Below are 25,102 nucleotides of genomic sequence, written 5' to 3'. Positions count from 1 at the left end.
ATGATGAGGAAACGTTTGGGGAGATATGGGCCAAGTATAGGCACGTGGGACTAGTTTGGCATTATGGTTAGCATGTTTCCGTGCTATATGATTCCTTGCCAACTATTGCACCCATGAACAGTTTCAGCTAAACATCTGAATTTTGTGTCAGGTGTGGCACTTCTCATTCACCAAAACCGTGTTCAGCATTTAATGACATTTCCAGGATATGTGTTACAAGAGGATGTTGAATTAAAATAAGAAAGAAGTCCAATTTCTAGATGAACTAGAAAAGTCATACATATTTCAAGAAATTTGCAAGCATTGCAATATCAGCCAATCTATAGAATCTAGCATAGCTGGTGATGTCGAAGTAATTAGTTGCTGACTGAAAGAAAAGATCTATAAGAATGAATAAGAACCAATTATAGCAGTGAATGCGACAAAAACTATTTTCACTGATGACTAACATAGCCAAGGGATGGTAGGTACATTGGCAATAAGCTGACTGCGTTACCAAGCCTGGTTCAATCATGGAACCACGGTTAATGTTGAACGTTGCACTCTAGATTTTGCAAGCTTGGTTTGGTCTGTACTCTGCCCTGCTGCAAATAGTTGTTTGGAAGGATCAGCCACTTTGAGTTGACAGTGGATGGAGTGATTGAGGAAGTTGGTTGATGTGGTTCCAGTCAAGTGGGTTGCCTTGTCCTGGATGGTGTTGAATATCTTGAGTATTATTGGAGCTGCATTCGTCCAGGCAAATGGCCAGTATTTTTTTAGTATGATGTTCCAATATCCAAGCAAATGGGCGGAATGCTTTAACATGATGTTACAATATCCAGGTACGTGGCCAGTATTCTTTAGCATGATGTTACATTAAGCACAGAGGCAAATGACACCACAAATGGCATCAAACTCATCTTCCAATTTAAATTGAACTCAGCTCTACTTCAAATAAAATATTGTTAGATACAAAGATAAAAGCTGACATTTCTCACTGATAATAATCTCTAATAGATCATTCAAACCAATCCATGAACCAAACTATAACAGGTATACTTATTGCAGCCTGGTATATAGAACTGGATCTCCTTTTCCTACACGTTTAAGGAAACTTTTGAAATTTAGCCCTTCTGAAAATAATTTTGAGAATCCAATCAATGTATCTCTGGAAAAGGGAGCAAAGAATTCTGTCAGTTAATCTCATGTCGTGCCATTGATGCAGATGGAACATTCTCTGACTGGTACCCCCTCAACTAACTGTGCGTTGAAATAACAACTTTAAGCCCAAGATTGTGGACAGGCTGAAAATCATCAAGCGAAAAAATTCAAATGGAAACATTAAGAGATTAAAAACTAAAAAACATAGGTTGAAGGTGAGCGGGGAAAGATATAAAAGGGACCTAAAGGGCAACTTTTTCATGCAGAGGATGGTGTGCTTATGGAATGAGCCGCCAGAGGAAATGGTGGAGGCTGGTATAATTACAGCATTTAAAAGGCATTTGGATTGGCATATGAATAGGAAGGGTATAGAGGGATATGGGCCTGGTGCTGGCAAATGGGACTATAGGGTAACGAGAGAGAGAGGTTAGGGTCTCTTAAAGATCAGGGAGGTTGACTTTGTGTTGAACCCCAGGAGATGGGAGAGTCACTAAACGAATATTTTGAGTCAATTTGTATAGTTGTGAAAAAAATGGAGTCTAGAGAATACAGAGAAATAAAGTTTAGGAACAGTTCACACTACAGAAGGGTAAGTTCAGGAAGTCTTAGAGAATATGAAGGTGGATGAATCTCTGGGACCTGATCTAATGTATTCCAAAGCATTGTGGAAAGTAAGGGAGGAAATTACGAGATCCCTTGCGAAATATTTGCATCATCTATAACTATGGGTGAAGTGCCTGATGACTGGAGGGTGGTTAGTGATAAACCTTTGTTTAAGCGAGATTGTAAGGAGAAACCAGGGAACTATAGACCTTTAAAGGTTTTGTGAAGTTCTGTAGCTCAGAAGCTGGTTGGATGCATTGTTGTAAATTTTGTAAATTACGCTCGAGGTATCAGGTCCTTAATTCTGGTGAGCTGCTGTCTGAGTGTGCCTGTTGGTTTGTGTGCTATCAAGATCCCTAGTGGTTGGAGCAATCTGGTTGCCAGTTCCGAAATGTTTTTAATGTATGGGAGAGTAGCCAATGTGTTGGGGAGTCTCTTGTCTTCTTGGTGTTGTTTGTCCTGCAGGCATCTGCAGACAAAGATGTAGGGCTTTCTGTTTTTGTACAGGACTTTGTACAGGTGTTCTTCTTCAACTCTTCACAATTCCAGAGTGCTGCAGTGTGTTGCTGCTCTTTTGAACAGGGTCATAATGCAGTTCCTCTTGTGGGTGTTCAGCTGGTAACTTCCAAAATCTCATGCAGTGAATGCACGAAGCACTATGTAGGGTAAACAGGCCGACAGCTAGTGAACCATATCCATGAACACCAACTAGCAACTAAGCAGCACAATCAACTCTCCCTGGTATCCATACAAGAAGAACCATGAGTTTGACTAGGACAACACAATGACACTAGGACAGGCCAAACAAAGAACAGCAAGGGAATTCCTGGAAGCACTCCTGGTACTCATCCTCGGACTCTGTCAACAAATACATTGACCTGGACCATTTTACAAACCGCTGCAATGGAAAACCTGGAACCTGCACCAACTGGAAACAGCTCAAACAGGACCACGTCAATTCAAGGTGGAACAGTACAGCAGCGCTTCACTGGAGGCAACACAACACTGATGAGGTCACCTAGAAAGGGGACGAAACGTCTGTCAACAAGCTTGCCAATTTGGCAAACAGACCAACAACAAATCCAACTGTAGACCTGTGAGTCTGACCTCGCTTGTGGGTCAACTGCTGGAGGTAATTATAAAAGATGGGATTCATGGACATTCAGAACGGCAAAATTTGATTAGGGATAGTCAGCATGGTTTTGCGTGAGGAAAATTGTGTCTCACAAACTTGATTGAGCTTTTTGAGGATGTGATCAGAAAGGTCAATGATGGCAAGCAGTAGACATTGTTTATTTGAATTCTAGTAAAGTCTTATGTTGTAAAGAAAGGCTGGAGAGGCTGGGACTTACTTCACTGGAGTGTAGGAGGTTGAGAGGTGACCTGATAGGAGTTTGTAAAATAATGAGAGGTATAGATAGAGCTGATGGGGGTTTGCAAGACTAGGGGGCAGATTTTTAAGGTGAGAGGAGAGAGATTTAAAAAGGACAGAAGAGGCACATTTTTTTCACACAGGGTGGCATGCATTTGGAATGAACATCCTGAGGAAGTGGTGGATGTAGGTACAATTACAATGTTTAAAATACATTTGGATGGATACATGAATAGGAAAGGTTTACAGGGATGTGGGCCAGGACAGGCAAGTGGCACTAGTTTAATTTGCGATAATGCTTAGCGTGGACTGATTGGACCGAAGGGTCTGTTTCCATGCTGTATGATCTATGACTCTACATGCAAACCTGACAATGTCATTGTGAATCACATCACTTTTTCGACGGTTTTAATTTAATTTAATTTGAAGCCTCTCTTGCCATAATAGATACATCAGTGACTGGAAAACAATAACTTTCCAAATTTGTTTTTTTTTGGCTTGTTAAGTTCTAAATAATTCCTAGTGGTATGGTACCTGCTTTCCTGATGTTTGACTTAAAATATTTTCGCTCCAAATTGCCAAAGCCAAAAACAAAATGACAGCTACATAAGGTGTAATGCTGAGGCTGGGGTTTTAGATTATGAGAAAACAGCCCCAGCCTGCTCAGCCTCTCCCTGTAGCTCAAGCCCTCCAACCCTGGCAACATCCTTGTCGATCTTTGCTGAACCCTTTCAAGTTTAATGACATCTTTCTCAACAATTTGTTGTCATTAGTGAGAAATCAAGTTGCTGTTTAAGTAGAAGTTGCAATGAGCAACTCATTGAATAATGAAATATTTATTGGTGAATGGTGGATTCATGCAACCATAGAATCATACATTACAGAAGAGGCCCTTTGGCCCATCAAGTTTGTGCTGCCAAAAATATCTTATCGTTGACTCGGGTCCGACTTTGCAGCGCTAGGCCCTTAGCCTCAAAATTGTTTGCAACTTAGTGGAAGTTTAAATACCATTAAAATTATTGCAGTGAAACTCCCAGATACAGCATGGGGGCAGCTGAATGGAACATTAAGAAGCTCTGCACTGTCACTCCTTACATATTTGAACTGGAATCCTCCATTGCCGCCTGTCAGAACTGTACCCAGTTGCTGCTGAACTCCATTCTTTCCACTGATGCTCAACCCTAGCACCACCACTGGCCAGCTGGAGAGGTGAGTGTCCAGAAACTCTGTGGCTGCCCCTAACACCATGTGAGTCACCAGATAATTCAATGCCTGAGAGATTGTGGAGTGTATTTAAATCTGCACTGGTGCCTGCAGTGTCCAGTGATGGTGTGCCTTTAACAGAATTTAGCTTCTGAAAGAGTCATTGTTCTTTTAGGCAGGGGATTTTTGTTCTTTGTTTGATGACAGAGACAAGTAACAAATAAGATTTCAATATATGGTGCTTTGCAAACAAATGAAAACGCATGATTAAATGGCTGAAATGACTTGGTCTTGGAGAAGATGTGGGTCTAAGAGATTAACATTGACACTTTGCTCAAATAGACAATCAATCTCACTATCTCTGATGCTCAGGGACAGAGCAATGTTGGAATGTTCTAAAGCTTCCTCCTCCGCCAGGCACAACTCCATGTTCTGTGCTACCCGTACTCTGACCTCCTGTAACATTGACATGACAAAAGTATGGGTGTCTCTGAGAAATGTGTGCATCTGGTGGATACAGTGTATTTGATTTATTATTGTCACACGTACCTAGGTAAAGTGAAAAGTTTTGTTTTGCATGTAATACAGTGAGATCATAGGGTGATAGAACAGACCGCGGAACATAAAGTTACGGCTGCAAAGAAGGTACACAAAAAGCAAGATTAGCATGGATTTGAATCTCAATTTGAATGTCAATGAGGGTGCCAATCAGCAGATTCATGTGTTGAGGATCTGAGCTGGGAATTAGGGGCACTGAATACAGTGCTACCCAATTGGATGAAAACTGGAGCGAATGATAGTAATAGATCTTTAAAGAAGGTTCTGCATGTGGAGGGAATGTGGTGACAGAGTCTGTATGCACTTACACACAGTCCAATGACGGATGCTGGGAGGGAGGTGGATGAGGAGTGTTGCAAATGGAGTACATTTGACAAGACAGAATGAGGGGAGTGCATTAAAGTATGGGGCACATTTTGATGTTCCTAACCATTTTGGATCAGGTTATCAAGGTACGGCAGGTTTTGATTCACAACCTCAAGGTGACCATCACATTGTTCACCTTCGATTTCATCTCCAGGCAACTGGTGTTGGCTTTGGTGCATTTATTGGCAGACTTGCCTCTGCATCAGAAGGTCTGGGTTCAAGCCCTTCTCTAGACTCAAGCACCAAAGTCTACACTGGGAGTGCTGCATTATTGGAGATGTCAGGGAGTGCTGCATTATTGGAGTTTCCAGGTAGTGCTGCATTATTGGAGGTGTCAGGGAGTGCTGCATTACTGAAGATGTCAGAGAGTGCTGCATTATTGGAGGTGCTAGGGAATGCTGCATTATTGGAGGTGTCAGGGAAAACTGCGTTACTGTAGGTGTCAGCTTGTGCTGCATTACTGCAGGTGTTAGCGAGTGCTGCATTGTTGGAGGTGTCAGGGAATGCTGCATTATTGTAGGTGTCCGGGAGTGCTGCATGATTGGAGGTGTCAGGGAATGCTGCCTTATTGGAGGGGCTAGGGAGTGCTGCAGTATTGGAGGAGTCATGTCCTGCTGCATTATTGGAGGTGTCAGGGAATGCTGCATGTTTGGAGGTGTCAGGGAATGCTGCATTATTGGAGGTGTCAGGGAGTGCTGCATGTTTGGAGGTGTCAGGGAAAACTGTGTTACTGTAGGTGTCAGCATGTGCTGCATTACTGCAGGTGTCAGCGAGTGCTGCATTATTGGAGGTGTCAGGGAATGCTGCATTTTAGGAGGTGCCTAGGAATGTTGCATTATTGGAGGTGTCAGGGAATACTGCGTTACTGTAGGTGTCAGCATGTGCTGCATTACTGCAGGTGTCAGCGAGTGCTGCATTATTGAAGGTGTCAGGGAATGTTGCATTATTGGAGGTCTTAGGGAATGCTGCATATTTGAGGTGTCAGGGAATGCTGCATTATTGAAAGTGTCAGGGTGTGCTGAAATATGGGAGGTGCGAGGGAATGCTGCATTATTGGAGGAGTCAGGGAATGTTGCATTATTGGACGTGTTTGTGAATACTGCATTACTGTAGGTATCAGCGAGTGCTGCATCATTGGAAGTCTCAGGGAGCGCTGCATTATTGGAGGTGCTAGGGAATGCTGATATTTGAGGTGTCAGGGAATGCAGCATTATTGAAGGTGCTCGCGAATGCTGCATTATTGGAGGTGACAGGGAGTGCTGCATTATTGGAGGTCTCAGGGAATGCTGCATATTTGAGGTGTCAGGGAATGCTGCATTATTGAAGGTGTCGGGGTGTGCTGAAATATGGGAGGTGCAAGGGAATGCTGCATTATTGGAGGAGTCAGGGAATGCAGCATTATTGGACGTGTTTGTGAATACTGCATTACTGTAGGTATCAGCGAGTGCTGCATTATTGGAGGTGTCAGGGAATGCTGCATCATTGGAAGTATCAGGGAGCGCTGCATTATTGGAGGTGCTAGGGAATGCTGCATATTTGAGGTGTCAGGGAATGCTGCATTATTGAAGGTGCTTGCGAATGCTGCATTATTGGAGGTGACAGGGAGTGCTGCATTATTGGAGGGGCCAGGGAGTGCTGCAGTATTGGAGGAGTCATGTCCTGCTGCATTATTGGAGGTGTCAGGGAATGCTGCATGTTTGGAGGTGTCAGGGTGTGCTGCAAAATTGAACGTGCCATGGAGTGCTGCAACATTGGAGTTGCCAGCGAGTGCTGCATAATTGGAGGTGCTAGGAAATGCTGCATTATTGCTGCATTGTTGGCGGAGTCAGGGAGTGCTGCATTATTGGAGGTGTCATGGCCTGCTGCATTATTGGAGGTGTCAGGGAGTGCTGCATTATTGGAGTTGTCAGGGAATACTGCATTACTGTATGTGTCGGCGTGTGCTGCATTATTGGAGGTGTCAGGGAATGCTGCATTATTGGAGGTGCCAGGGCGTGCTGCATTATTGGAGGTGTCAGGGAGCGCTGCATTATTGGAGGTGTCAGGAAATTCTGCATTATTGGAGGTGCCAGGGAGTGAAACATTATTGGAGGGGCCAGGGAATGCTGCATTATTGGAGCTGACAGGGAATGTTGCATTTTTGGATGTGTTAGGGAATACTGCATTATTGGAGGTGCCAAGGAGCGCTGCATTATTGAAGGTGTCAGGGAGTGCTGCATTATTGGAGGTGTCAGGGAGTGTTGCATGTTTGGAGGTGCCAGGGAGTGCTGCATTATTGGAGGTGTCAGAGAATGCTGCATTATTGGAGGTGTCAGGAAATGCTGCATTATTGGAGGTGCCAGGGAGTGAAACATTATTGGAGGGGCTAGGGAATGTTGCATTATTGGAGCTGACAGGGAATGTTGCATTTTTGGAGGTGCCAGCGAGTGCTGCATTATTGGAGGTGTCAGGGAGTGCTGCATGTTTGGAGGTGCCAGGGAGTGCTGCATTATACAAGGTGTCAGGGTGTGCTGCAGTATTGGATGTGACAGGGAGTACTGCAGTATTGGAGGTGTCGGGGTATGTTGCATTATTAGATGTGTTAGGGAATAATGCATTATTGGAGGTTCCAGGGAATGCTGCATTATTGGAGGTGTCGGGGTAGTTGCATCATTTGAGTAGCCAGGGAGTGCTGCATTATTGGAGCTGTCAGGGAGTGCAACATTACTGGAGTATTCAGGGAATGCTGCATTATTGCAGGTGTCAGGGAGTGCTGCATGTTTGGAGGTGCCAGGGAGCACTGCATTATTGGAGGTGTCAGGGAGTGCTGCATGTTTGGAGGTGCGAGCGAGTGCTGCATGATTGGAGGTGTCAACGAGTGCTGCATTATTGGAAGTGTCAGGGAGTGCTGCATTATTGGAGTTGTCAGGGAATACTGCATTACTGTATGTGTCAGCGTGTGCTGCATGTTTGGAGGTGCCAGGGAGCACTGCATTATTGGAGGTGTCAGGGAGTGCTGCATGTTTGGAGGTGCGAGCGAGTGCTACATGATTGGAGGTGTCAACGAGTGCTGCAATATTGGAAGTGTCAGGGAGTGCTGCATTATTGGAGTTGTCAGGGAATACTGCATTACTGTATGTGTCAGCGTGTGCTGCATTATTGGAGGTGTCAGGGAATTCTGCATTATTGGAGGTGCCAGGGACTGCTGCATTATTGGAGGTGTCAGGGAGTGCTGCATTATTGGAATTGTCAGGGAATATTGCATTACTGTATGTGTCAGCGTGTGCTGCATTATTGGAGGTGTCAGGGAATGCTGCATTATTGGAGGTGCCAGGGCGTGCTGCATTATTGGAGGTGTCAGGAAATGCTGCATTATTGGAGGTGCCAGGGAGTGAAACATTACTGGAGGGGCCAGGGAGTGCTGCATTATTGGAGCTGACAGGGAATGTTGCATTTTTGGATGTGTTAGGGAATACTGCATTATTGGAGGTTCCAAGGAGCGCTGCATTATTGGAGGTATCAGGAAGTGCTGCATTATACAAGGTGTCAGGGTGTGCTGCAGTATTGGATGTGACAGGGAGTACTGCAGTATTGGAGGTGTCGGGTTATGTTGCATTATTAGATGTGTTAGGGAATAATGCATTATTGGAGGTGCCAGGGAGTGCTGCATTATTGGAGGTGTCAGGGAGTGCTGCATTATTGGAAATGCCAGGGAAGGCTGCATTATTGGAGGTGTCAGGCAGTGCTGCATGTTTGGAGGTGCCAGGGAGTGCTGCATTATACAAGGTGTCAGGGTGTGCTGCAGTATTGGATGTGACAGGGAGTACTGCAGTATTGGAGGTGTCGGGGTATGTTGCATTATTAGATGTGTTAGGGAATAATGCATTATTGGAGGTTCCAGGGAGTGCTGCATTATTGGAGGTGTCAGGGTAGTTGCATCATTTGAGTAGCCAGGGAGTGCTGCATTATTGGAGCTGTCAGGGAGTGCTGCATTATTGGAGGTGTCAGGGAGTGCTGTGTTATTGGAGGTACCAGGGAGTGCTGCATGTTTGGAGGTGTCAGGGAATGCTGCATTATTGGAGGTGTCAGTGAGTGCTGCATGTTTGGAGGTGCGAGCGAGTGCTGCATGATTGGAGGTGTCAACGAGTGCTGCATTATTGGAAGTGTTAGGGAGTGCTGCATTATTGGAGTTGTCAGGGAATACTGCATTACTGTATGTGTCAGCATGTGCTGCATTATTGGAGGTGTCAGGGAATTCTGCATTATTGGAGGTGCCAGGGACTGCTGCATTATTGGAGGTGTCAGGGAGTGCTGCATTATTGGAATTGTCAGGGAATATTGCATTACTGTATGTGTCAGCGTGTGCTGCATTATTGGAGGTGTCAGGGAATGCTGCATTATTGGAGGTGCCAGGGCGTGCTGCATTATTGGAGGTGTCAGGAAATGCTGCATTATTGGAGGTGCCAGGGAGTGAAACATTACTGGAGGGGCCAGGGAGTGCTGCATTATTGGAGCTGACAGGGAATGTTGCATTTTTGGATGTGTTAGGGAATACTGCATTATTGGAGGTTCCAAGGAGCGCTGCATTATTGGAGGTATCAGGAAGTGCTGCATTATACAAGGTGTCAGGGCGTGCTGCATTATTGGAGGTGTCGGGTTATGTTGCATTATTAGATGTGTTAGGGAATAATGCATTATTGGAGGTGCCAGGGAGTGCTGCATTATTGGAGGTGTCAGGGAATGCTGCATTATTGGAGGTGTCAGGGAGTGCTGCATGTTTGGAGGTGCCAGGGAGCACTGCATTATTGGAGGTGTCAGCGAGTGCTGCATTTTTGGAAGTGTCAGGGAGCGGTGCATTATTGGAGTTGTCAGGGAATGCTGCATTATTTGAAGTGTCAGCGAGTGCTGCATTATTGGAGGTGTCAGGGGTGATGCATTATTGGAGGTGCGATGGAATGCTGCAATTTGGAGGTGTCAGGAAATGCTGCATGATTGGAGGTGTTCGGGAATGCTGCATTATTGGAGGTGTCAGTTAGTGCTCCATTATTGGAGGAGCTAGGGAATGCTGCATTACTGGATGTGTCAGGGAATGCTGCATTATTGGAAGTGCCAGGGAGTATTGCATTATTGGAGTTGTCAGGGAATGCTGTATTATTGAAGGTAGCAGGCAGTGCTGCATTAATGGAGGTGCCAGGGAGTGCTGCATGATTTGAGGTACCAGGGAGTGCTGCATTATTGGAGGTGTCAGGTAATGCTGCATTATTGAATGTGACAGGCAGTGCTGCATTATTGGAGGTGCCAGGGAGTGCTGCATGTTTGGAGTTGTCAGTGAGTGCTGCATTATTGGAGGTGTCAAGGAGTGCTGCTTTATTGGAGGTGTCAGGGAGTCCTGCATGTTTGGAGGTGCCAAGGAGTGCTGCATTATTGGAGGTGCCACGGAATGCTGTATTATTTGAGGTGTCAGGGAGTACTGCATTATGTGAGGTGTCAGGGAATTCTGTATTATTGAAAGTACCAGGGAGTGCTGCATTATTGGAGGTGCCAGGAAATGCTGCATTATTGAAAGTGCTGGGGAGTGCTGCATTACTGAAGGAGTCAGCGAGTGCTGCATTTTTGGAGGTGCCATGGAATGCTGCATTATTTGAGATGTCAGGGAATGCAGCATTATTGGACGTGTTCGTGAATACTGCATTACTGTAGGTGTCAGCGAGTGCTGCATTATTGGAGGTGTCAGGGAGTGGTGCATTATTGGAGGTGTCAGGGAATGCTGCATTATTGGAGGTGCCAGGGTGTGCTGCATTATTGGAGGTGTCAGGGAGTGCTGCATTATTGGAGGTGCCAGAGAGTGGTGCATTATTTGAGGTGTCAGGGGGTGATGCATTATTGGAGATGCCAGGGAATGCTGCAGTATTGGAGGTGTCAGGGAGTACTGCATGTTTGGAGGTGCCAGGGAGTCCTGCATTATTGGAGGTCTCAGGGGGTGATGCATTATTGGAGGTGTTTGCGAGTGCGGCATTATTGGAGGAGCTAGGGAACCCTGCATTATTGGAGCTGTCAGGGAGTGCTGCATTATTGGAGGTGTCAGGGAGTGCTGTGTTATTGGAGGTACCAGGGAGTGCTGCATTATTGCAGGTGTCAGGGAATGCTGCATTATTGGAGGTGTCAGGGAGTGCTGCATGTTTGGAGGTGCGAGCGAGTGCTGCATGATTGGAGGTGTCAACGAGTGCTGCATTATTGGAAGTGTTAGGGAGTGCTGCATTATTGGAGTTGTCAGGGAATACTGCATTACTGTATGTGTCAGCGTGTGCTGCATTATTGGAGGTGTCAGGGAATTCTGCATTATTGGAGGTGCCAGGGACTGCTGCATTATTGGAGGTGTCAGGGAGTGCTGCATTATTGAAATTGTCAGGGAATATTGCATTACTGTATGTGTCAGCGTGTGCTGCATTATTGGAGGTGTCAGGGAATGCTGCATTATTGGAGGTGCCAGGGCGTGCTGCATTATTGGAGGTGTCAGGAAATGCTGCATTATTGGAGGTGCCAGGGAGTGAAACATTACTGGAGGGGCCAGGGAGTGCTGCATTATTGGAGCTGACAGGGAATGTTGCATTTTTGGATGTGTTAGGGAATACTGCATTATTGGAGGTTCCAAGGAGCGCTGCATTATTGGAGGTATCAGGAAGTGCTGCATTATACAAGGTGTCAGGGTGTGCTGCAGTATTGGATGTGACAGGGAGTACTGCAGTATTGGAGGTGTCGGGTTATGTTGCATTATTAGATGTGTTAGGGAATAATGCATTATTGGAGGTGCCAGGGAGTGCTGCATTATTGGAGGTCTCAGGGAATGCTGCATTATTGGAGGTGTCAGGGAGTGCTGCATGTTTGGAGGTGCCAGGGAGCACTGCATTATTGGAGGTGTCAGCGAGTGCTGCATTTTTGGAAGTGTCAGGGAGCGGTGCATTATTGGAGTTGTCAGGGAATGCTGCATTATTTGAAGTGTCAGCGAGTGCTGCATTATTGGAGGTGTCAGGGGTGAAGCATTATTGGAGGTGCGATGGAATGCTGCAATTTGGAGGTGTCAGGAAATGCTGCATGATTGGAGGTGTTCGGGAATGCTGCATTATTGGAGGTGCCAGGGAGTGCTGTGTTATTGGAGGTGTCAGGGAATGCTGCATTATTGGAGGTGCCAGGGAGTGCTGCGTTATTGAAAGTACCGGGGAGTGCTGCATTATTTGAGGTGTCAGGGTGTGTTGCAATATTGGAGGTGCCAGGGAGTGCTGCATTATTGAAAGTACTGGGGAGTGCTGCATTATTTGAGGTGTCAGGGTGTGTTGCAATATTGGAGGTGCCAGGGAGTGCTGCAGTATTGGAGTTGTCAGGGAATGCTGCATTATTGGAGGTGCCAGGGAATGCTGCATGATTGGAGGTGTCAGGGAATGCAGCATTGTTGGACGTGTTGGTGAATACTGCATTACTGTAGGTGTCAGTGAGTGCTGCATTATTGAAGGTGTCAGCGAGTGCTGCATTATTGGAAGTGTCTGGGAGTGTTGCATGTTTGGAGGTGTCAGGGAATGCTGCATTATTGGAGGTGTCAGGGGGTGGTGCATTATTGGAGGTGTCAGGAAATGCTGCATTATTGGAGGTGCCAGGGTGGGCTGCATTATTAAAAGTGTCAGGGAGTGCTGCACGTTTGGAGGTGCCAGGGAGTCCTGCATTATTGGAGCTGTCAGGGAGTGCAGCATTACTGGAGTAGTCAGGGATGCTGCATTATTGGAGCTGTCAGGGAGTGCTGCATTATTGGAGGTGTCAGGGGGTGCTGTGTTATTGGAGGTACCAGGGAGTGCTGCATTATTGGAGGTGTCAGGGAATGCTGCATTATTGGAGGTGTCAGGGAGTGCTGCATGTTTGGAGGTGCGAGCGAGTGCTGCATGATTGGAGGTGTCAACGAGTGCTGCATTATTGGAAGTGTTAGGGAGTGCTGCATTATTGGAGTTGTCAGGGAATACTGCATTACTGTATGTATCAGCATGTGCTGCATTATTGGAGGTGTCAGGGAATTCTGCATTATTGGAGGTGCCAGGGACTGCTGCATTATTGGAGGTGTCAGGGAGTGCTGCATTATTGGAATTGTCAGGGAATATTGCATTACTGTATGTGTCAGCGTGTGCTGCATTATTGGAGGTGTCAGGGAATGCTGCATTATTGGAGGTGCCAGGGCGTGCTGCATTATTGGAGGTGTCAGGAAATGCTGCATTATTGGAGGTGCCAGGGAGTGAAACATTACTGGAGGGGCCAGGGAGTGCTGCATTATTGGAGCTGACAGGGAATGTTGCATTTTTGGATGTGTTAGGGAATACTGCATTATTGGAGGTTCCAAGGAGCGCTGCATTATTGGAGGTATCAGGAAGTGCTGCATTATACAAGGTGTCAGGGCGTGCTGCATTATTGGAGGTGTCGGGTTATGTTGCATTATTAGATGTGTTAGGGAATAATGCATTATTGGAGGTGCCAGGGAGTGCTGCATTATTGGAGGTGTCAGGGAATGCTGCATTATTGGAGGTGTCAGGGAGTGCTGCATGTTTGGAGGTGCCAGGGAGCACTGCATTATTGGAGGTGTCAGCGAGTGCTGCATTTTTGGAAGTGTCAGGGAGCGGTGCATTATTGGAGTTGTCAGGGAATGCTGCATTATTTGAAGTGTCAGCGAGTGCTGCATTATTGGAGGTGTCAGGGGTGATGCATTATTGGAGGTGCGATGGAATGCTGCAATTTGGAGGTGTCAGGAAATGCTGCATGATTGGAGGTGTTCGGGAATGCTGCATTATTGGAGGTGTCAGTTAGTGCTCCATTATTGGAGGAGCTAGGGAATGCTGCATTACTGGATGTGTCAGGGAATGCTGCATTATTGGAAGTGCCAGGGAGTATTGCATTATTGGAGTTGTCAGGGAATGCTGTATTATTGAAGGTAGCAGGCAGTGCTGCATTAATGGAGGTGCCAGGGAGTGCTGCATGATTTGAGGTACCAGGGAGTGCTGCATTATTGGAGGTGTCAGGTAATGCTGCATTATTGAATGTGACAGGCAGTGCTGCATTATTGGAGGTGCCAGGGAGTGCTGCATGTTTGGAGTTGTCAGTGAGTGCTGCATTATTGGAGGTGTCAAGGAGTGCTGCTTTATTGGAGGTGTCAGGGAGTCCTGCATGTTTGGAGGTGCCAAGGAGTGCTGCATTATTGGAGGTGCCACGGAATGCTGTATTATTTGAGGTGTCAGGGAGTACTGCATTATGTGAGGTGTCAGGGAATTCTGTATTATTGAAAGTACCAGGGAGTGCTGCATTATTGGAGGTGCCAGGAAATGCTGCATTATTGAAAGTGCTGGGGAGTGCTGCATTACTGAAGGAGTCAGCGAGTGCTGCATTTTTGGAGGTGCCATGGAATGCTGCATTATTTGAGATGTCAGGGAATGCAGCATTATTGGACGTGTTCGTGAATACTGCATTACTGTAGGTGTCAGCGAGTGCTGCATTATTGGAGGTGTCAGGGAGTGGTGCATTATTGGAGGTGTCAGGGAATGCTGCATTATTGGAGGTGCCAGGGTGTGCTGCATTATTGGAGGTGCCAGGGTGTGCTGCATTATTGGAGGTGTCAGGGAGTGCTGCATTATTGGAGGTGCCAGAGAGTGGTGCATTATTTGAGGTGTCAGGGGGTGATGCATTATTGGAGATGCCAGGGAATGCTGCAGTATTGGAGGTGTCAGGGAGTACTGCATGTTTGGAGGTGCCAGGGAGTCCTGCATTATTGGAGGTCTCAGGGGGTGATGCATTATTGGAGGTGTTTGCGAGTGCGGCATTATTGGAGGAGCTAGGGAACCCTGCATTATTGGAGCTGTCAGGGAGTGCTGCATTATTGGAGGTGTCAGGGAGTGCTGTGTTATTGGAGGTACCAGGGAGTGCTGCATTATTGGAGGTGTCAGGGAATGCTGCATTATTGGAGGTGTCAGGGAGTGCTGCATGTTTGGAGGTGCGAGCGAGTGCTGCATGATTGGAGGTGTCAACGAGTGCTGCATTATTGGAAGTGTTAGGGAGTGCTGCATTATTGGAGTTGTCAGGGAATACTGCATTACTGTATGTGTCAGCGTGTGCTGCATTATTGGAGGTGTCAGGGAATTCTGCATTATTGGAGGTGCCAGGGACTGCTGCATTATTGGAGGTGTCAGGGAGTGCTGCATTATTGGAATTGTCAGGGAATATTGCATTACTGTATGTGTCAGCGTGTGCTGCATTATTGGAGGTGTCAGGGAATGCTGCATTATTGGAGGTGCCAGGGCGTGCTGCATTATTGGAGGTGTCAGGAAATGCTGCATTATTGGAGGTGCCAGGGAGTGAAACATTACTGGAGGGGCCAGGGAGTGCTGCATTATTGGAGCTGACAGGGAATGTTGCATTTTTGGATGTGTTAGGGAATACTGCATTATTGGAGGTTCCAAGGAGCGCTGCATTATTGGAGGTATCAGGAAGTGCTGCATTATACAAGGTGTCAGGGTGTGCTGCAGTATTGGATGTGACAGGGAGTACTGCAGTATTGGAGGTGTCGGGTTATGTTGCATTATTAGATGTGTTAGGGAATAATGCATTATTGGAGGTGCCAGGGAGTGCTGCATTATTGGAGGTCTCAGGGAATGCTGCATTATTGGAGGTGTCAGGGAGTGCTGCATTATTGGAGGTGTCAGGGAGTGCTGCATGTTTGGAGGTGCCAGGGAGCACTGCATTATTGGAGGTTGTCAGCGAGTGCTGCATTTTTGGAAGTGTCAGGGAGCGGTGCATTATTGGAGTTGTCAGGGAATGCTGCATTATTTGAAGTGTCAGCAAGTGCTGCATTATTGGAGGTGTCAGGGGTGATGCATTATTGGAGGTGCGATGGAATGCTGCAATTTGGAGGTGTCAGGAAATGCTGCATGATTGGAGGTGTTCGGGAATGCTGCATTATTGGAGGTGCCAGGGAGTGCTGCGTTATTGGAGGTGTCAGGGAATGCTGCATTATTGGAGGTGCCAGGGAGTGCTGCGTTATTGGAGGTGTCAGGGAATGCTGCATTATTGGAGGTGCCAGGGAGTGCTGTGTTATTGAAAGTACCGGGGAGTGCTGCATTATTTGAGGTGTCAGGGTGTGTTGCAATATTGGAGGTGCCAGGGAGTGCTGCATTATTGAAAGTACCGGGGAGTGCTGCATTATTTGAGGTGTCAGGGTGTGTTGCAATATTGGAGGTGCCAGGGAGTGCTGCAGTATTGGAGTTGTCAGGGAATGCTGCATTATTGGAGGTGCCAGGGAATGCTGCATGATTGGAGGTGTCAGGGAATGCAGCATTGTTGGACGTGTTGGTGAATACTGCATTACTGTAGGTGTCAGTGAGTGCTGCATTATTGAAGGTGTCAGCGAGTGCTGCATTATTGGAAGTGTCTGGGAGTGCTGCATGTTTGGAGGTGTCAGGGAATGCTGCATTATTGGAGGTGTCAGGGGGTGGTGCATTATTGGAGGTGTCAGGAAATGCTGCATTATTGGAGGTGCCAGGGTGGGCTGCATTATTAAAAGTGTCAGGGAGTGCTGCACGTTTGGAGGTGCCAGGGAGTCCTGCATTATTGGAGCTGTCAGGGAGTGCAGCATTACTGGAGTAGTCAGGGATGCTGCATTATTGGAGCTGTCAGGGAGTGCTGCATTATTGGAGGTGTCAGGAGCGCTGCATTATTGAAGGAGTCAGGGAATGCTGCATTATTTGAGGTGTCAGGGAGTGCTGCGTTATTGAAGGTACCAGGGAGCGCTGCATTATTGGAGGTCCAAGGGAGTGCTGCATTATTGGAGGTGTCAGGGAGTGCTGCATTAATGGAGGTGTCAGGGAATGCTGCATTATTGGAGGTGTCATGAAATGCTGTATTATTGGAGGTGCCAGGGTGGGCTGCATTATTAGAGGTGTCAGGGAATGCTGCATTATTGGACGTGTTTGTGAATACTGCATTACTGTAGGTGTCAGCGAGTGCTGCAGTATTGGATGTGTCAGCAAGTGCTGCATTATTGGAAGTGTCAGGGAGTCCTGCATTATTGGAGGTGTCAAGGAATGCTGCATTATCGGAGGTGTCAGGGAGTGCAGCATTATTGGACGTGTTAGTGAATACTGCATTACTGTAGGTGTCAGCGAGTGCTGCACTATTGGAGGTGTCAGCAAGTGCTGCATTATTGGAAGTGTCAGGGAGTCCTGCGTTATTGGAGTTGTCAGAGTTTGCTGCATTATTGAAGGTGCCAGGGAGTGCTGCATTATCGGAGGTGTCAGGGAGTGCAGCATTACTGGAGTGGTCAGGGAATGCTGCATTATTGGAGGTCTCAGGGAATGCTGCATGTTTGGAGGTGCCAGGGAGTGCTGCATTATTGGATGTCTCAGGGAGTGCTGCATTATTGGAGGTGTCAGGAAATGCTACATTTTTGGAGATGTCATGGTGGGCTGCATTATTGAAGCTGCCAGGGAATGCTGCATTATTGGAGGTGTGAAGGATTGCTGCATTATTGGAGGTGACAGCGAGTGCTGCATGTTTGGAGGTGTCAGGGCATGCTGCATCATTTTAGGTGCCAGCGAGTGCTGCATTATTGGAAGTGTCTGTGAGTGCTGCATTATTGGAGGTGTCAGGGAACGCTGGATTATTGAAGATACCAGGGAGTGCTGCAGTAATGGAGGTCTCAGGAAGTGCTGCATTATTGAAAGTACCAGGGAGTGCTGCATTATTTGAGGTGTCAGGGAATGCTGCATTATTGGAGGTGTCAGGGAATGCAGCATTGTTGGACGTGTTGGTGAATACTGCACTACTGTAGGTGTCAGTGAGTGCTGCATTATTGAAGGTGTCAGCGAGCGCTGCATTATTGGAAGTGTCAGGGAGCGGTGCATTATTGGAGGTGTCAGGGAATGCTGCATTATTGGAGATATCAAGGAGTGCTGCATGTTTGGAGGTGCCAGTGAGTCCTGCATTATTGGAGCTGTCAGGGAGTGCAGCATTACTGGAGTAGTCAGGGAATGCTGCATTATTGGAGGTCTCAGGGAGTGCTGCATGTTTGGAGGTGCCAGGGAGTCCTGCATTATTGGAGGTGTCAGGGAGTGCTGCATTATTGGAGCTGTCAGGGAGTGCAGCATTACTTGAGTAATCAGGGAATGCTGCATTATTGGAGGTCTCAGGGAATGCTGCATTATTGGAGGTGCCAGGGAGCGCTGCATTATTGGAGGTGCCAGGGAGCGCTGCATTATTGAAGGAGTCAGCGAGTGCTGCATTATTTGAGATGTCGGGGAGTGGTGCTTTATTGGAGGTCTCAGGGAGTGCTGCATTAATGGAGGTCTCAAGAAATGCTGCATTATTGAAAGTATCAGGGAGTGCTGCATTATTTGAGGTGTCAGGGAATGCAGCATTATTGGACGTGTTGGTAAATACTGCATTACTGTAGGTGTCAGCGAGTGCTGCATTATTGGAAGCGTCAGGGAATGGAAATATCAAGGAGTGCTGCATTATTGGAGGTGCCAGGGTTGGCTGCATTATTAAAAGTGTCAGGGTGTGCTGCATGTTTGGAGGTGTGATGGAGTGCTGCATTATTGGAGGTGTCAGCGAGTGCTGAATGTTTGGAGGTGTCAGGGAGTGCTGCAGTGTTGGAGGTGTCACCGTGTGCAGCATTATTGGAGGTATCAGGGAGTGCTGCTTTATTGGAGGTGTTGGGGAGTGCTGCATGTTTGGAGGTGCGAGGGAATGCTGCATTATTGCAGGTGCCATGGAATGCTGCATTATTGAAGGTGTCAGGGAATGCTGCATTATTGGAGGTGTCAGTGAATACTGCATTACTATAGGTGTCAGCGTGTGCTGCATTACTGTCGGTGTCAGCAAGTGCTGCATTATTGAAGGTGTCAGTTAGTGCTGCATTATTGAAGGTGCTCGCAAATGCTGCATTATTGAAGGTGTCAGGGAGTGCTGCATTATTCGAGATGCCAGGGAAGGCTGCTTTATTGGAGGTGTCAGGAAATTGTGCAGAATTGGAGTTGCCAGGGAATGCTGGATTATTTGAGGTGACAGGGAGTGCTGCGTTATTGGAGGTGCCAGGGAGTGCTGCATTATTTGAGGTGTCAGGGTGTGTTGCAATATTGGAGGTGCCAGGGAGTGCTGCATTATTGGAGTTGCCACAGAATGCTGCAATATTGGAGGTCTCAGGATGTGCAGCATTATTGAAAGTACCAGGGAGTGCTGCATTATTGCAGGTACCAGGAAGTGCTGCATTATTCGAGGTGTCGGGATGTGCTGTATTATTGGAGGTGTCAGGGGGTGCTGCATTAATGGAGGTGTCAGGGAGTGCTGCATTATTAGAGGTTTCGGGGTGTGCAGGATTATTGGAGGTGTCAGGGAATGCTGCATTATTGGATGTGCCAGGGTGTACTGCATTATTGGTGGTGTCAGGGAGTGCTTCATTATTGGAGGTATCAGAGTTTGCTGCATGCTTGTAGGTGCCAGGGAATGCTGCCTGTCTCGAGGTCCCAGGAAGTACTGCATTATTGGAGGTGCTGCCTCTCTGCCCTCTGCGTAGACAGACCAACTAACCTGGTCATCTCTTATCCCTTGATCAACATCATAAAAACAGTCTTCCTGGCCATAGTCCATTTGTTCTTTGGGGTAACTTCATGTGTTCAAATTGGCTGCTGCTATTTCTACAGGGGACGTCTGTAGTCATGAAAGGCATCATCTAACTGTACAATTTTATTTCCTTTACGGTGTATTTGTGATGGGCACAAGTTTTTCTTTTGTTGTTGTGAAAGATGACCTTTCTTTTGGTCCGAACTCCATAGAGAATATCCAAGGCCACATCATTAAGTCTAGATGACCTGCACTCTCTTTCCAGCATCTCAATGTGGTCATAGCCTTTTTCAATCTCCCAAGTTCCAAGCCTTCTGCTTTATGACCTGGGCCTTCAGTTGAGGTGAAATCACGTCACATTTTCTCCAGGAATGTAGAAGCAAGAAGCCTGAAGCTGACATGCTGATAATACTTGCCCATTAAAATTGGCCTTCCCTTGTTTATTTCTATTTGTTGATGTGATGTCTCTGGCTTGACCAATGTATCCTTAATTGTCCTGGAGAGGATGATGGCTGCCCTCCTTGGCTTTAAGTAGGCCCATAGTTGGGAAGGGAGGTCCAGGATTCTGATCCATCAACAATTCTGGTTCAGTTCTGATCTCCCTGCCATAGGATAGATGTGGTGAAACTCGAAAGGGTTCTGAAAAAAAAATTGCCAGGATGTTGCCAGGACCGGAGGGCTTGAGCTATAAGGAGAGGCTGAATGGACTGGGGTTATTTTCCCTGGAGCGTCAGAGGCTGAGGGGCAACTTTATAGAGGTTTATAAAATCATGAGGGGCATGGATAGGATAAATAGACAAGGTAGTTTTTTCCCCAGAGTAGGGTAGTCCAAAACTAGAGGGCACAGGTTTTAAAGTGAGAGGGAATAGATTTTAAAGGGACCTAAGGAGCAAACTTTTCACACAGAGGATGGTGCATGTATGGAATGAGCTAACAGATGAAATGGTGGAGACTGGTACAAATACAACATTTAAATGGCATCTGGATGTGATTATGAATAGGAAGGGTTTAGAGGGATATGGGCCAAGTGCTGGCAAATGGGACTTGATAAGTTTAGAACATCAGGTAGACATGGACGAATTGGACTGAAGAGTCTATTTCTGTGCTGTCCATCTCTATGACTCTTTATGATGAATCTATCACGATCCAATGGGCCATGCTAAATTTCCCCGTAGTGTCCAGGGATGTGCAGGTTAGGTGGGTTAGTCATGGGAAATGTGGGGATACAGAGTAATGGATACAGGGATAGGGGGTGGGACTGCATGGGATGCTCTTCAGAGAGTTAACATAAACCCATTAGGCTGAATGGCCTCTTTCCGCATGAAGTGGTGGAGCCTGATAAAAGTGCAACATATAAAAGTCATCTGGATAGGTGTATGGATAGGAAGGGTTTCTAGGGATATTGGACAAATGCTCACAAATGGGACTAGATTGATTCGGGATATCTGGTAGACATGGACAAATTAGACTTTCTCCATGTTTCACATCTCTATGAGTCTATGACTCAGTGAAAATGGTGATATATTTTCAGACAAGGATATTGTGTAATTCTGAGTGGAACTTGCAAACAGTGATGATCCCATGCATCTGCAATACTTGTGGTAAAGGTTGTAAATTCGGAAGGAGCATTTGATCATTATTCCAATGCAACGTGGAGATGGTATACTCTACTGCTGCTGTGCATCAGTGTTGAAGGAGTGAATGTCAACAGTGGTGGATGAGATGCCAGTCAAATGGACTGATTTGTCAGGGATGGTTTTGAGCTTCTTTAGTGTTATTGAAACAAGATCCATTCAGGCAAGTAGATGTATCACATTCCTCACTTGTGCTTTGTAGATGGCAGTCAGTTACTGGGGAAACCTGACATACCCTTTGTTACATTAGAGCCATTCTCAGTACCCAGAAACTTGGCTGTTCGCGCTACATTTCCTTGAGAGTACATCACCCCCTACATTTTCTAAAGCAGCATATTTGTTTGAAGGATAGCCATGGGAGACTTCAGTACTACCTCCCTACCCCTCCTACCTTTCCTGGAGTTAACCCATCTACCAGACTGAATCTGTGACCCTTCTCCATTCCTATATGGGAGCAAGTTAATCACCACAGAATTCCTGGAATAAAAGCAAAATACTGCAAATGCTAGAAATCTGGGACAAATACAGAGAATGTCTGAGGAACTCAACGAGTTGTGAAGAAGAGTTGAATCTGCTGAGAAACGTCAACTCTGCTTCTCTCTCCATAGACGTTGCCGGACCTGCTGAATTTCTTCAGCATTTTCTGTGTTCATTTCAAAATTCTTAATCTTGGATCTGCTGTTCTAGTGACAGTGTTTATACAACTGGACCATTCAGTTTCTGGTTAATGGCAACACTGCCAACTCCAATGAATCAATAACGGGGGAATGAGTAATTGCAATGTCATTGAATATTATGGAGCGATGTTTAGATTCTCCCTTGTTGGAGATATTCATGGCCTGGCACTTTTGTGGAATATGTATTACTTGCCACTTGTCAGCCAAAACCTGGACATTGTCTAGGTCTTGTTGCATTTAGGCACTGACTGCTTCGATATTTTGAGAAGTCACCAATGTTGGTGAACGTTGTGTAACCATCAGCAAACATTCCACTTCTGGTCTCATGATGGACGGAAGGTCATTGATGAAGCAGTTGAAGATGAATGAGCAAAGCAGATTCCTCTGAGAAACTCCTGCAGAGATGGGACTGAAATTATTAACCTCCAAAAACCACAACCATCTTCCTTTGGGCCAGGTATGATTCCAAACAGCAGAGTTTTCTCTCTGATTTCCAATGACTCTACTTTTGCTAGGGCTCCTTGGTGTTACACTCAGTCAAACGTAGCCTTGATATCAAAGGCTGGCATTTTCACCTCCCCTCTGCAATTCAGCTCTTTTGCCCATGTTTGAACCAAGGCTGTAATGAGGTCAGGAGCTGAGTGGTCCCTGGTGGAACCCAAACTGGGGTCACTGAGCAGGTCATTGCTGAGCAGTTACTATCTGCTGACCATCTCTTCTGTCACTGGTGATTGTGAGGTGACTTGAAGAACATTAATCATCGGGTTGATTTGACCTGCTTTTTATGAACAGGATATAAATTCACGGCATGGAAATAGACTCTTCAGTCCAACTTGTCCACGCCGACCAGATATCCTAACCTAATTGAGTCCCATTTGTCAGCACTTGGCCCATCCCCCTCTAAACCCTTCCTGTTCATATACCCATCCAGATGCCTTTTAAATATTACAATTGTACCAGCCTCCACCACTTCCTCTGGCAGCTCATTCCATACATGCACAACCCTTTGTGTGAAAAAGTTGCCCCTTAGGTCCCTTTTAAATTTTTCCCCTCTCATCCTAAACCCTCTAGTCCTGGACCCATCTGGTCAACTTTTTTTCACATGCTTAGGTAGATGCTGTATCTGTACTGGAACAGCTAAAAACCTTCTCCACCAACACTACACTCTTCATTCTCAGTAAATGTCTGGTCCAGTGGGTATTTGATGTGGCAAATTCCTTGCATCCTTGATGAAGGATGGGAAAAAAATTGACGCTGTAAGAACTGCTCCTTTTTTTGTGGTATTTTAGGAGTTGGAGCTGATTTCCTCACATGCCAGTAGGGGTAATTACTGCTGTATAAGCTGTCGCATTGTTTTGGATATTTGGGGAAAGAAAATCTAGACAGTAAAAAGCAGGAAAAGAGATAAAGGCAGAGACCACATGGTCAGTGTGAGAGAGAGAAAGAGAAAGAAATCTGTCTGTCACAGCAGTGAATCTGCAGTTACTGCCATTGCTGTTTGATTTTAAGTGCCTCTGGACATCGGAGTGCATCAAAGAAAAATTAACAAAGAGCAAAAATCACAGCTAACTTTGGAGGAAGCAGTGTGGGACAGCTCATAACATGGGAACAGGTAAGTGCATGGTTGTTAAGTGTAACATTGCTGTTCTTTTTATTTAAATTCTACAATAATGAGTAGAGTAGGTCCTTTTTCATTAGATGTTTTATTGAGATCTGTCTTTTGATTAAAATTCTAAAATATATAACATAGGTACTAAGTTAGCCTGGAGCAGTGTTTTTTAGAGCAGTAAGACTGCTTTTTACTGTAGATTGTTAAGGTACAAAGATGGCCTTTAGTAGAGGGATGTGCTTTTCCTGTTGGATGTGGCTGTTTAGGGAGCATTTCCATGTTACTGATAATTATGTCTGTAGGAAATGTCTTTGATTGTGAATCCTATCATGTTACACGGATCGGTTGGAACAGCAGTTAGAGGCAATAAGGAATTTACAGGAGCAGGGGTGGGAGGGGGGTGTGATGGATGGCAGTTATAGAAATGGAGAAGGGTCGCAGATTCAGTCTGGTAGATGGGTTAACTCCGGGAAATGTAGGAGGGGTAGGGAGGTAGTGCAGAAGTCTCCCATGGCTATCCTTCAAACAAATATGCTGTTTTAGAAAATGTAGGGGGTGACGTACTCTCAAGGAAATGTAGCACGAACATCCAAGTTTCTGGTACTGAGAATGGCTCTAAAATAACAAAGGGTACGTCAGGTTCCAAGCGATCAATTGTGATAGAGGACTCTCGGGTCAGAGGCACAGTCAGACATTTCTGCAGCTGACAGAGAGAAATCAGCATGGTGGGTTGCCTCCCTGGTGCCAGGATCAAGGATATCTTGGAGAGGGTGAGAATGTTCTCAAAGGAAAGGGGGATCAGCAGAACGCCGTTTCACACATTGGAACTAACGGCCTAGAAAGGAAACAGGGTGAGATTCTGAAGGGAGAATATAGGAAGTCAGGCAGAAATTTAAAAAGGAGGTTCTCGAGGTTAGTAATATCTGGATTACTCCCAATGCTATGAGCTAGTGAATGATACAAGGATAGGAATAGGAAGATAGAGCAGATGAATGTGTGGCTGAGGAGCTGATGCAGGGGAGAAGGGTTTGGATCATTGGACTCTCTTCTGGGGTAGAAGTGACCTATATAGGAAGGATGGATTGTACCTGAATGGGAAGGGGACTAATATACTGGCAGGAAGATTTGCTGGAGCTCCTCGGGAGGATTTAAACTAGTAAAGTGTGGGGGTGGAGGTGGGGTTGGGGTGGTGGGGAGGGGAGATAATGAGGAAAGAGATGAGTCTTAGACTGGTACATTTGGGAAAAGGGGTGAGTCAAACAGGGCAGGCAGGAACAAGGTAGGACTAATAAATTAAACTGCATTTATTTCAATGCAAGGGGCC

This window comes from Hemiscyllium ocellatum, chromosome 20, assembly GCF_020745735.1.
Source record: "Hemiscyllium ocellatum isolate sHemOce1 chromosome 20, sHemOce1.pat.X.cur, whole genome shotgun sequence".
Lineage (NCBI taxonomy): Eukaryota > Metazoa > Chordata > Chondrichthyes > Orectolobiformes > Hemiscylliidae > Hemiscyllium > Hemiscyllium ocellatum.
Note: the sequence above shows the minus strand (reverse complement) of the source record.